Source organism: Callithrix jacchus, chromosome 17 (genome assembly GCF_049354715.1).
Source record: "Callithrix jacchus isolate 240 chromosome 17, calJac240_pri, whole genome shotgun sequence".
Classification (NCBI taxonomy): Eukaryota; Metazoa; Chordata; class Mammalia; order Primates; family Cebidae; genus Callithrix; species Callithrix jacchus.
The window spans coordinates 37,262,142-37,276,339 of NC_133518.1; the positions used below are offsets into that span (position 1 = coordinate 37,262,142).

Below are 14,198 nucleotides of genomic sequence, written 5' to 3' on the forward strand. Positions count from 1 at the left end.
GTTAACTATTTAGAATCCTGTTGCATCACATGATGAAGTTTGAGTAACCTACAGAATATATTTACCCTGCTAAAATGCCATATCTATCTATCTATGTATAAATTAATACATGTAATGAAGAAAGAAATAGAGAGACAGAAATAAAATGAAATAAAATTCAAATTGAGTACTTTGAAAATACAATGTTTATTTAGAAGTACATAGTGGAAAACTTTTCATGAATGTGTTCTTCACAAACTAACCATTCTATCCCCCACCCCAGTCAACACCTGCCATTTCAAAGAAGTCATCCCAAGATTAAAATTTGACTGGAGTCAATAATTTTAATGTTACTCCTGAATCTGACATTGACGAGTAAAGTGAATGATATTGGATAAATCATATTCTAGACTTTGTATATTCATCTGATTTGGACTATTTTAGTGCCTATGCATTAAAAATAATTTAAATTCTATATGAGAATCCACTGAGGCTTATAGGGGCCAAAACGAAGCAAAGAAGTTAAGAATTTCTTTTGTGTCTTTTCAACCCCCTCTTCAACCAGATAGGTTTCCCTTTCCTGTCTTCAATCAGGATAGCTCTGAGTAGAGACTTAGTACGTGTTAGGTCTTTTCTTCACTTCCATGTTCTAGCGCCTATGCCTCTATCGCTTGGCTGCATGGAGCTTCTCACTATAAACTCCATGAAGGCCAAATAAATTACCCTTACCCTGGGCAGTATCCTAAAATTCAAATATCTCTTTCTTATCTTCTCTATTTATGCACTGGAGTTTTTCTTTCTTTCTTTTTTTTTTTTTTTTTTTTTTTGAGATGGAGTTTAGCTCTGTCGCAGGCTGGAGTGCAGTGGCGAGATCTCGGCTCACTGAAACCTCTGCCTCCTGGGTTCAAGTAATTCTCCTGCCTGTCAGGATATTTTGTTTTGCCATGTGGGACTTGTGTCTCAATTAGATATTAACAGTAAACAACAGGCTTTCAGTTGTTGCCCTTCCAAAGCATATTTTTAATTTTAATAGCAGTGTCTTACCATCATTCAAAGGAATTGATATCTAAAAATGGGACTGAGGGCCCTACCACAGAGAGGCTTCAGACTAGTTAGGGGAATATTTGGGAAACGTGGAAATAAAGAATAATTTAAGTTTTCTAGAGCCTATCTAACTGTAATCAAAAATGGGTTTTTAGTCAATGACAAATTATTTTGATACTTAAACCTTGAGTGAGCATTTCATTAATATCCCCAGCCTGTTAATTTTTTCATTGTTATCGTTTTCATTTTATAAACTGGGATTTGGACTTGTTTGGACTGGTTTTCTCCCTTGTTTTATGGGGAAGGGAGGGTGACTAAGTGAAGAGGGGAAAATTGTGCTTCTAGCAAGCATGACTGATTTCAGAATTGTTTCTGTGACTGGAGGGAGAGTATGCTTGCAGGTATTCCAGGCCATAGCTCTCGAAGATCTTCCCACATGGCTTGCTTAGCTTTTACTTTCATTTTGTATTAAACAAAAAGTCATTTGAGGGCTATTTAATGCTCTGGTTTGCATTTTCCAATACCAGATAAAAGTTAAACAGATGAACCATTTGGGGGGTAAGGATTGGGAAATCCACGGCTGCTAAAATGCTTTAAAGTTTCAAAATGGTTTTGTTTTTTTAAACCCATTTTCCATGTTCCAGCAGCTGTGGGTTTTCCCAGGGCTCCCCCTGTGGCTCAAAAGGGAGCTGCTTAATGCTTAACAGATGAGCCAATTGAGTGTTTAAATGCAAAATTAAACTTAAAGTGCACAAAGAGCACAGGGGGATCCACAGCCAAGAATAGACTGGAGGAGGAGAGTGAGCTGCGAGCACAGGGCTGTGGGGAGACACAGCCTCATCTACTGCAACCAGCAATGGCTGGGAGGATGGTAGAGGAATGTTTATCTTTCCTCAAACAGGCTGCAGTTATACTCCATAGTACCAAAAGTTTGCTTTGTAACTACTGGCTTTAGATATATTATACATGCTATTTTTCTTTAAGAGCAAAAAGAAAAAAAAAGATAGATGGACTCTGTAGAACTGGAGGACAAACATGTGTTGTTCTCCACCAGATTTGTTCTGTCAGTGATAGTGGAGAATTTGGTTTCTTCAGCATTATTTTCCCGCTCAGGTCCCTAGGTGCTTTGCTTCATATGTCACAGACATACTTAGCAGATCTGGATTCTCAGAACCTTCTACTTATGCACTGGACTTTTTCGTTCTTTCTTTCTTTTTTTTTTTTTTTCAGGTGGAGTTTAGCTCTGTCACAGGCTGGAGTGCAGTGGCGAGATCTCAGCTCACTGAAACCTCTGCCTCCTGGGTTCAAGTAATTCTCCTGCCTTAGCCTCCCAGTAGCTGGGACTACAGGTGTGTGCCACCACGCCCAGATAATTTTGGGTAGAGATGGGGTTTCACCATGTTGGCTATGATGGTCTCGATCTCCTGACCTTGTGATCCACCCAACTTGGCCTCCCAAAGTGCTGGGATTACAGGTGTGAGCCACCATGCCTGGCCTAAAGCACTGAATTTTGATGCTTAAAAAAAGGTTTCGGAATAACATTTTGGCCAACTTTGTGAGAGGCCTCTGATTAAAAGCAAATTATTTTAACAGCTTTAAAAATAAAACCTCCAGCAGGATGTGGTGGCTCATGCCTGTAATCCTAGCACTTTGGGAGGCCAAGGCAGGCAGATCAATTGAGGTCAGGAGTTAGAGACCAGCCTGGTCAACATGGTGAAATCTGGCCTCTGCTGAAAACAAAAATTAGCCAGGCATGGTGGCACATGCCTGTAATCTCAGCTACTGGGGAGGCTGAGACAAGAGAATCACTTGAACTCAGAAAGTAGAGGTTACAGTGAGCAAAGATGGCATCATTTCTTTCTAGCCTGGGCAACAAGAGCAAGACTCTGTTTCAAATAAATAAATAAAAATAAAAATAAAGCCTCCATTTTAATTGTGCAAGTGCTGTATTTATACAGGGGCTCCCAACATCATCAAGACTAAAATATTATTGGTGGAATTTCTTTCATTGAAGATGACAAAAGTAACTGTTGGATTCCAAATTGTGGAAATCTGAAAGCCAATTTTATTATTTCAACAAGTTTTCATAGCAATATGTACACTGACATTCCGGTATGGGATACAACCCAGCTCACTGGACTCACACAGTCTCTCAGATTTCTAGACAATACATACTGGAAGCATAAATATGTTAGCATTTGAGGGGATATGTTAGTTGTTGTTTATTGCTTTTAAAATGCATTTGAGGAATATTAAAGATAATAAAAGAAAGTGCTGAGAAATGATAATTCCAAAGTTTATTTCACAGATTTTGCATTTATACTAGGCTTTTAAACTTTGCAAACATGGAAAATTCTTTAATTGCTCATTTTTGGAGAAATATCTATTTTTTTGAAGAGTCTTGCTCTGTCCCCCAGTCTGCACGTTGCTCAGGCTGGTTTCTAACTTTTGGACTCAAGTGATCCACCCATCTCGGCCTTCCAATGTGTATTACAGTGTGAGCAACTGCTCGTGGCCTAGAGAAATAATTTTAATGGACAGAAACCAAAAATCATATCAATATGCCAGTAGAAACATCCTTAGTAAGATTCACTAATAAGAAGATGCTAGGAAGCTTCTAGTTCACATTTGATTTTGCGGAGGCTCAGGAAAAGATACCCCAAAGTATGGTACTTGACATGCCGAGTACTCAAAACTAAAGTATATTGGAAGGCCTCAGAAGCAGCATCAGGACTAACATATCTCTGACCTTCTCCTGCTCTCCTGTCCCTTTGTCCCTTGTTCTTCCCTGAAGTGAGTCATAGAAACCAGAATTCCTCTTCCAAGTGAGTCACAGGAACTAGAACGCTTTTTCCCCAAAACAAGCCTTAAAACCTAGAATTATTACCACAACTTTCCTCTGTTTTTTTTGTGAAATACTTGCTCATAAAAAATTTATATGACTTAACTTGTCTCAAAGTAGAAGATAAGAACCGTGTTCTGGAAGGAGAATTGCCCTATATCCAGGAGGAAGGAATGCCACTGACAGGCCAAGAACAATTCAGACAGGTCTTGCTGGCTTTTCCCACACCATCTACGGCTATTAGATCATTTCCCTTTTTGTTCAATCATATTCTTACATGGCTGTTCACTCATCATTGAATCTAAGCATAAAAATGGAAAATTTTCCCTTGGGAGTTTGGGCTTCATTTCTGAAGGCTCTCATGACACATAAAACTTTGATTAAATAAATGTGTTATGCTTTTCTCTCATTAACCTGTCTTTTGTGATAGGAGGGTCAGTTGTAATCCTTATGATAAGGAAGAAAGATATCATGTCCTTTCTGCCACTATAATATGTTATCAAGTCCAGCAATAATTGGTGGTTGCAAGGTTAAATAAGGCTAAAAAATATGCACAGATATATAGGTGTCTCTGTATGTTACACACATATATACACATACACACACCTTTCTAAAGTTACCTATTCAACTACAAATTATATTCCCTAGGCATTTTACCTCTTTCGGTTCTCCATGCAAATCTTTTTTTTTGAGAAGGAGTTTTTGTTCCTGTTGCCCAAGCTGAGTGCAGTGGCTCCATCTCCGCTCACTGCAACCTGCTCTTCCCTGGTTCAAGTCATTCTCCTGCCTCAGCCTCTACAGTATCTGGGATTACAGGCGCCATGCCTGGCTAACTTTTTGTATTTTTGGTAGATGGGGGGTCTCATCATGTTGGCCAGGCTGGTCTCAAACTCCTGACCTCAGGTGATCCACTGGCTTTGGCCTCTCAAAGTACAGGGATTACAGGCATGAGCCACTGCGCCCGGCCAGTTCTCCAAGTGAATCTTATTTTTAGGTTTAACTATTATGGCCCTCTCTCATCCTCCCTCAAACAAAACAAAACAAACACACAGCCAAATAAATAAATAAATAAATAAACTATAAAACAGATCATTATCATTTGTATTTAGTCTTCACCTTCATCCTGATACTTGTCAATTCTTAATTATTTCATGGAACAATTATTTTACCTTAATTGCTTAAATTTAAAGCTTTATTTGTGAAATGATAACTCCTAGAAAATAGGTTGGAGATGAATATGCCTACTGTGTGTTATGACTGCTTATTCAGAGCCTTGTACCTCTTAGGTAATCAAATTCTCTTGAGTCATTGACTAGATCTAGCATTGTCAGTTTGCCTAAAGGAAGGATACTGATGAGGTTAGGCTCCTTCCAAAGCAATCATATGGTTAATTGCATTAGTGTAAACCTAGCCTTTGTGATTAAAGCCTAGGACTTTCCTTTAGGTAGAGCAGGGCTTCCCTGCTTCAAGGCACTCCTTGGTGTATCTAGTACTCTCCAGGCCTTGAGAAAATATGCTGAGGCATCAGCATATTTCCCTGAGGAGTTGCTGTGTTTGGGAGATCATTCAATCATTAGACCACATTCAAAGAAATAGATTAATTTGAATATGTAAACACTAGATCACATATTCATATATATGCAACCTCTTTGAAAAGGTGATCATCAGAATGCAGATTTAAATAAACAAGAACATACTCAAAACTTGACATATTATGTGCTTGAATTTAATGTGAATCAGTCTTTGCCCAAAGAATTCTTTATGTGTCATCTAATGATGCCTGTATACTGCTACTGGTATGTGTTTCATAGATGTACATTAAAAAGACTATCTGCTCTGTTTTTGAATAAAATCCTATGGCTCATATTTTCAAAATTCCAAATTTAGTTATATCTCATAAAATTTGGTTAACATTTAGGCCACATTTATATGTATTTTATATAGATATATATAACATATATACACATACATCACACATACACACATATATAGGCACACATATACATGTATATATATGTGTGTAAATATGTACATAGATTAAATATAGTACATAAAACATTTCAAAACCTGTCATTAAACTTAAAAAAATATATACAGAATTAAAATTATTATTTCTTTCCTCTCCAGTGAAATGTTGGCTTCTGAGTTCACATTTTATAAAGAAATTCTAAATCATTAAGCAAGTAGAATACTATCCTTACTTTTTTAATTACCCAACATACTTTTGGGGTTTTCACAAGTGGAGGCTAGCATGCATTGATGATTAAAGAAAGAGCATCTATGTTCCAGTAATTCAAATCCAACACCATTTTGACTAGATATTTTAATATACTCATGGGAGTAACACAAGGGTAATTGATGATGAGTTCAAATTACTTGCATCTTATTCATCTTAAAATCAATCTCATAAGCTATTATTATCCTATAGGCAATAATATCATTCTCTCAATTGTAAAAACAATGAAGTTGTGTTAATCTTACTGTATTTACTGCTCCTCTATAACTCATAAAAACTGGCTTCTGTGTGTATAAAGCATTTAAGAAACCCCACTTCCTTAGAAATAGATGCAATCAATAAGATTTACCATTTTAAGAAATATTAATATAAAAAGGGGGTCATATTATAGTCTATTCTCATCATATTGCATTGTTTTCCAAACAATTGCCTTCATTTTCAGGGTGGATCTCTGAATGTTAATAGCAGATGTATCACGTGCAAAAGCTAGGAGCATGCGAGCCATGTTAGGCACATAGATTCTTTACAGGGATAAATGTTACACAAAGCATATTGCATCAGGGGCTTGATTTCAGAAATGGAATATTTCCTTTCTGTTTTAGACCTGTCTGACTCAGTATTTCACACCACTCATAAAAAGATTGAATATTAAAATTGAATGCAAAGTAATAGAAAAACAAAACCTCTATTCCCCAATGCAAAAATCAAATATGCAAATATGAAAATGAGGGGACTCTGCTGTTTTCCCCTTACAAAACTGATTAAATTGTCACTGCTGGAGATTACATGGGGTTTTATTCCCTTTACAGCCATATTCAACTGGACAGACAAAAAAATATGTTGCCACAGACGAGACCCACCACTTGGGTACACTGTGCTTCCAGTTGTTGCGAGGTCCTGTCCAAAACTTTGCAGCTACCCTTTAAAAAAAGAAAAGTATTAGATGTTGTCATTTATGACAGACTAGATTGTTTCTGAAGTCCTTTCCAAGTTGGAGATTTCAGGACAAAAACTCCCACTTCTAGATCTTAGCCTGCAGTTTACTTCCTAAGTAACAAAACCTTCACCAACACATCCCCTTTTTATATATGTGTCCTATAAATGTATGTGCAAAAATATGTATGTGCATCTACATATGTGTGTGCGTGTGTATGTATATATACATCTCAGAGGATTTTTTCTTTTTGTGTTTACACTCTAGTTCCTAATTTGTGACTTTATTTCCTGGCTTAGCAGTTCTCACACAGAACCTCCCCCACCCCAACTCCTTTTTTCACCCAGTCGTCTCTTTCAGTTGGATATATTTGATTCTTGCAAAAACTGAATACAGAAACGGGGTTACCTGTGCTTCTCTCATGCCTTGCCATGGTTCTGAAATGGTTTTCGCTGTCTGCCTCGGTGGAATAGAAGTTAGCGCTCAGCGACGCTGTCGCTTGTCTGTGTCACTCTGCACTGGGGCTGAACAGAGAGCTGGCTCCAGCTGCAGGCAAGGGGCCTGTGTTAAGGACGCACAGAACTAGTTTGTTAATGAGATCATTTCTCCAGTGCAAAGAAATGTAGCCACAAGCACAGGGATATGTAACAACTAAAAGAGGTGGTAGGATGATGTTTTTGAATTGGCGTAATAAGGAAAAAAATAACGAAAAATGGTGAGCAGCAGATGTTTCATTGCAATGACAAGTGACTAGGAACAGGACTACTTGCCTTAAGATTTGTAGTAGACATGTACATGTTACTTTGCTGTAGAAAGGAAGAAATTGATCCTCAAAGAATTTGTAGGTGGCTTGATATGTGACTGGAAATATTTTTGTTGTCAGCAAAATAATGCTTACGGGTGTTTTTACTAAATAAGATCTCTACTGTATCTGTTGATGTAACTGTAATTTGAAAATTTTATTTCTCTGATAGGATGGTTCAGTAAACAATCAAGTTTTTCATTTCTAGAACCCAAACGGATAAATTTATCATGAAATCAAGTGATTTTTTTCATGCCAAAAGCTCCAAAATTTTTGCATTTGAAAACACAAACATATATATCATGCTTAAACAAAGCATTGTGTTTAATTCCGAGAAATTTAGAAATCAGTGCTTTCTAATATGACGTATGCCCTTTCTTGATTCAGATATCTTTTTGCTGTGAAAATTAAAAGCAGAGCTGTGTTCATTCCGCTGGCTTGAACATTTACATGTATCCTTTAGTCTCTGCCTGTGTTTGCTTTTTTTCTGTCTTTCCCATGTCTCTTTGTTTTCCTTTTGTCTTCTTCTCAAGACTTCCCATGGTTTTTGTTTTATCATATTGTTCCCTCCGCATTGTTCAACTGCTCTTTGACAAAAGTTCCATCATAAATCTAATTTTCTCATTTTTGTTTCATTTCCCTTATAGTTTTATGTTACTACGTTTTGTTTTTCTTTTTTGCGAGGGCATTCTGTTTGTTAGTGAAAACACAATTCCAAAAGTGAGTATCCTTACCTTAAAAAAATTTTTTTTTGACTTGTTTATTCCTTTTTCCAGTTCTGGCCATTTAAAATGATCTTTTCATCTATTGAATTGCCCTTTTCATTCCTAATAACCTTCTCTTTTAATTCTTCCCCTTATATGTTGATTTACTAGGTATCTTTTCATTACTAAAACCTGACCACCATTTATTCAACACTTAGTCTATGCACTATGTTCAATGCCTCACATCTATTCTCTTGAACTCTTAGTACAAATCTGAAAGGTAGACATTCTCATTCTCATTTGACACAGGAGGAGACAAAGGCCCAATGATTAAAGTACTGTCTGAAGACCACACAATAACTTTGATAGGAATGATTTGTCCACATAGCTATCTGACACCAAATCACCCCCTTTCAACTAATCCATATTGAGGCTCAAAATCAGAATTAGGTTTTGAAATTTTGTTATGTATTGGGTAAAATATATTCACTTGTTAAATTTAACAGATATATACTCTCAGTCTTAGTATGCATTTGTACCTGAAATAATTCAATATAAAATACTCCTTATATCTTCCTTTTGATAACATTTACCAACTTTAATTTTATTTGTGATGAAAGAAACCTCTAAACTCAAGTTACTATCTTCAACAAAATTTTTGAGACTCCAAGTAGCTCCAATTTTCCTTTGTATCACACCAATCTACTAATATATGGTTGTAAATGTACACAAATTGTAATAATAAGTTTCTACTAGTACTATAAACAAGAAAAGACAACACTAGAATAATAAACAGCCTGTGTTGTCTGCAAATCTCACAACACTCTATCAGCCTTTCCAGTAATGACATCAGTAATCAACTATGTTTTTACAGTTGTCAAAGTAGTGGATCAGACATCTAATCCCACTCTGCTTGCAGCTGCTTTTCCTCATCCTTCCCTCACTGTTTGAAATATGCCTTTTGGGAAAATAAGAAAATTACATATTCCCTTACATTCTTTGTTCAGATTTAGAAACTCTTATACTTCTTGCTATGATGATAACATGCAGGTGTCATTCTCTAAACAGGAAACATTGCAAGTTCCATAAACCCACTCTTAAATCATTACCGTTTTCTTCCTATTACTGCAATGATAACATATATGTGTGTATAACATACATACACATATACAGACATATTTACTTTTGAAAAGCAGACATATATTTGATATTCTTTTAGAATTACTGCAGCTATTTCTGTGAAGAAAGTTATATTTCTAGACTTTCGAAAAGAGTTTAGCAAAATTCTCTTTGATGGATTGCAGTCCTGAAAGTTGCTCTTGTATTAAGCTGCAATTAATGCTTGTACCCAGCAGTCTCCTAAGGAATTACAGAAGAACAAAGTTAGCAACTAGCCGGCCTAAAATAGCTGGAGAGCTTCAACCACAAGGATAGGATAACAGTAATGCAGTGACTAAGAGGAGAAACTGAGTAAGGAAATCTTCATTTCAAATTTCAGGTCTTAGCATTTGCTACCTTTGTGATGTGGGCAAGTTACCTAATTCTTCTAATGAGAAATGTCCTTTTAATATTTCTTTGATTAAATGGAGATAATGCCCACCTCAAAGGGTTTGGGGAAAATTTAACCAGTTAATAAATATAAAGCATCCAAACAGAATGGTATTTACACAGTAAGGTATAACAGACAATGGTCATCATTGTCACTATCATCATCTACGCAATAACTAAAAATGACTTTCTCTTTATTTTCTTCTTTTGTCATAATGTACTGAGCCATAAAGTTTTTTATGTACCTATGAGTAGCATTTAAGTTTCCAGTATTTTCCTGTTTTGGTTGGTCTCACCACGCTATAATGGCTATTATATACAACTCTTAGAGTAATTTTAAGATCACCAAAAAATCTGTACCAAGTGAAATGTACATGAGTCAGCTCTTCAACACATGTAGCAGAAGTTTCTAGGAATAAGCTCAATGCCTACACTATGCCACATAGAAGATGTTCAATAAATTACTGCTACAACTAGCTGAATTGAATGTGATATATTGTATTTGCCCAATGTAAACCATAAATTCATTAAAAGTATGCTTCATTCATGTACCTGTACATACATATATGCCTTTATTCATGTATTACATGTCTACTGTAAGATAGGGACTGACTCCAAATTAAGCTACAATGGGCAGGAGCTATTCCTTCTCTCTCTCTCTCTCTCTCTCTCTCTCTCTGTGTGTGTGTGTATACAGCATACATATATACATATATATCTATATATATGCTTTACTTTTTCATCTTTAAAAATTAGAGGGACAGTTTGACTTATAATGTCTCTAAGCAATACAGTTCTATGATTCTTGTCTAAATATATGATTTGTTTCTTAGAGAGCTTCCAGTAAAGCTGGTATACCTGGACCACGTCTACTCCTAATAATCAGATTTCCCAAACTTGGTATAATTGCAAGTGTTGATATTTATTACAGTTGACTATAACTATCACTATTTTTTCACCTACTACTCACTCTTAAATTTTATTTCAAAGTAAAACTGTTGATTTGAAAAACTGCTGTTAGGAAAACTCTGACACATCCAATTGAAAACATACTGGCTCACAGTAGTGAAACCTTGAAATGAACTTTCAAGATCTGATTACTCACAGCCTGACAAGTAATTGAAAAGATGGATATTATTATCATTGGATTGTTTGTTGTTTTGTTTTCATCACGCATTTCTCCAGGCTGTTCCTATATATCCTGAAAAGCAATCCATCTAAAGATAGAATTTAATTGATTGATTAAGCAAATATTTATTGAGTACCTGTTGTATGCCAGGCATTGTATTAAGTATTGAGGATACGGATCTATAATCTATATCCTCACCACTGTATCACAAAACCTATTAAATAGAAATTCTAATATGGATAAATCCATGAATAGCTACATTTAAAATTATCTGTAAGACATTCAAAAATACTAACCAAAAGCAGAAAATGTTAAATAAAATATTCAGCATGCTGTTTGTGTTGTTTTCTATTAAAAAAAAGGCTTCAAAATAATAGAAATTTCAGTTGTTCAAGCATAATGTACTTCTATTCATTTAAGTCCTTAAATCCAGATTAAGATCAGAGTTGATTCCAATGGGCACGTCCCCCCACCACCACCCTCCCACCGCCAGCCATTCATATTGAATTTTAAATTCATGTTAGCAACTGCCTATACAATCCAAGGAGGAAAAGGAGAGAATAGGGTTAGCGGTGGTGTTGGAAAAGTTTCTGAATGAAAATTTATAGTTAATCTCAGATGATGAGATTTTTTAGGTGTTCCTGTATCTACAACACCACACAGAGTTGTTTGCAAATAACAATTTGGAAACTTTTTGTTTAATTCACAATTAAAAATTTGCGACTGACCCTTTGCAAATAACCATTCAAACTGTAATAAATGAAAGCGATGCTCAGTTCTATAGTTTGTTCATCTGGAAGTGGAAGGCACAGGTTTACAGGGGGCACGTGTTTATAACATTGCTATGTGAAGGAAACGGGGAAATTGGCTATGATTAAACATGTGTAACTGGATGGCATAAATATTCTTGAGAAATAAAATTATCTATGTAATCTATAGATCTCACAGGAAGGGTGACCCTGTAGAACCAGAATCAAGGCTTTAGTCTGAATGATTGTAAGCATATGTAATTATTTCTTTCAGATTTATAACAACATTCTTGCTGTTAACAAATATAAATGTAACATTTACTAGGAAATAAGAGACTGCAGACGGAAATAAACAAACCTAGGATGTAGTTCATCTAAGTAAACACTGAGGTTATAAACCTTCCAACTTAAATATCAAGAGCCCTGCAAATTAATGCTACACACAATAGCCCCTTTGGAAGCTAACTTAATCCACCCCCCTGAATCTACATGAGGGCCATGCATAACAATGCAGGAGCTGGGTTTCCATTAAGCGTTTCCTCCACAGGCTGTCAGCTGTTTGAAGAAATAACAATTTCCTAGGCATGAAAGCTTTTTCAGAAGGTTCCCACTGATGTGTAATAAAAGTGACTTTCCTTTTTTTTTCTTCTGCTTCTTACTTTCTCCCCAACCTCAGATGTAACGTTGTGGGGGGAAAGAAAGGGTGGACTAAGGCCATAGGCCCCCTACTAGTTTACCTTAGGTGGATTATCAGTGCAGGTGTTAATATAATTGAAGGTATGGTAGCAGATACAAACCCCTAATAGCTTTTCCTATATGGAGATTACCTAGGTAGAGAATGCCAGAGTACCTGAAGAATAGGCAAGTGAGTACCTTATTAACATATCACCATTCAGCGGCAGCTGCATATCTGGAAGAAGAAGAAGAAGAAAAAAAAAACCTCTAAAGAGCCTATTCATCTATGTTAATGGGCCCATTGCACAGTACATTGTGTGAGAAATTAAGTCTCTGGCTGTGAACTTCCTGTGCTGTGCAAGCTGCCTTGACTCTTTTTTATTGCTTCAGTGTTATTATCTCCTCCTGGAAATAAAAACAATCATGTTCTCACATTTGAGAAGCCAAAACATTCCAATATAACAAACTGGATATGCTGGTTGAAAGTTTCTTTTGTCTCCTTTATTAACTGAAAAAATATGTTTTGAAATTAAAACAACCCCTAAATTTACATCAAAGCACATCAAATTAACTGAGCTGCCCTGTGAATGACAAAGTTTTTTTTTCTCTTCTCATAAAATACACAATTTAAATTGCTTTTCTAGTTATCATTCCTTTTTAGAATTAATTTTTGTAGAAAAATATGTTAATTTATTCAAATTAGGCATTTTTAAAAAAAATGTGCAACTGGCAAAAGAACTGCTTTTCTTCTGAAAGATAAGTAAAATAGATATAAAATAGACACTTTTAAAAAACAATATTTATTGTCAGCAAATAATTTCTATTTCAGAACAAGGTTGGCTAGCATTTCAAAAATAAAAATAAGAAAGATAATTTAAGGTGAAAGAATATCCCCCTTTTAGGTGTTAAAAGTCCAGAACATTTGCTCTTACTGTTTTGTGATCATGGCGAGACCACCATGTAAACCTATGTATATCATTTGGTATAAAAATGAATTCTATTCAGATTAATAGAACACATTTCCCTCATTTTGTGTGCACTTCACCTAATCATCACCACCATCATCATTAAGATTCTTATCATAGAATAAAGAGCTAATGACCAATACTGATTACAACTCAATTAACAGTGACTCCCCTAGTGCTATTTAAAAAATTCAGTTTCCTTCCAACTTGTAGCTTTTCAAGTTAACCTAATATGTTTTACTATTTAATAGCTTACTGAATTTGAGAGGCAATAAAAAAACACCATAATTTAATCTGCTGCTTTACTTTGCTAATGCACATTCTGTCTTCGCTGGCAAAATTTGTCTAAAAAGATAGTGGTTATTGTCTGATGTACATAAGTCTTCAGCAATTGTCAATCCTTATTTTAAGAATATGGCAAGTTAGTCAATGGTAGAACAAGGTTGAATGCATCCAGGATGGATATATAAACACCATAGAGTTTGTCAAGGAAAGAGTGTTAAAACAAGATTTTTCATTGACTTTTGTGGTTTCCTTCAAAATATAAGTAAGAGTTCATAAAAGTAGGATACAGTCAAATAGATCCTTCTC

General features: G+C 35.6%; 1 long non-coding RNA gene across 1 annotated transcript in view; it reads right to left on the minus strand.

Moving 5' to 3' along the window:
* Positions 1 to 7,565, minus strand: part of LOC128929967 (uncharacterized) — a 35,337-nt gene extending 27,772 nt beyond the window's left edge. The window contains exon 1 of the long non-coding RNA XR_008477373.2: positions 7,444 to 7,565. This is a non-coding gene — a long non-coding RNA (uncharacterized LOC128929967). The remainder of the gene's footprint in view (positions 1 to 7,443) is intronic.
* Between the last annotated feature and the right edge of the window lie 6,633 nt (positions 7,566 to 14,198).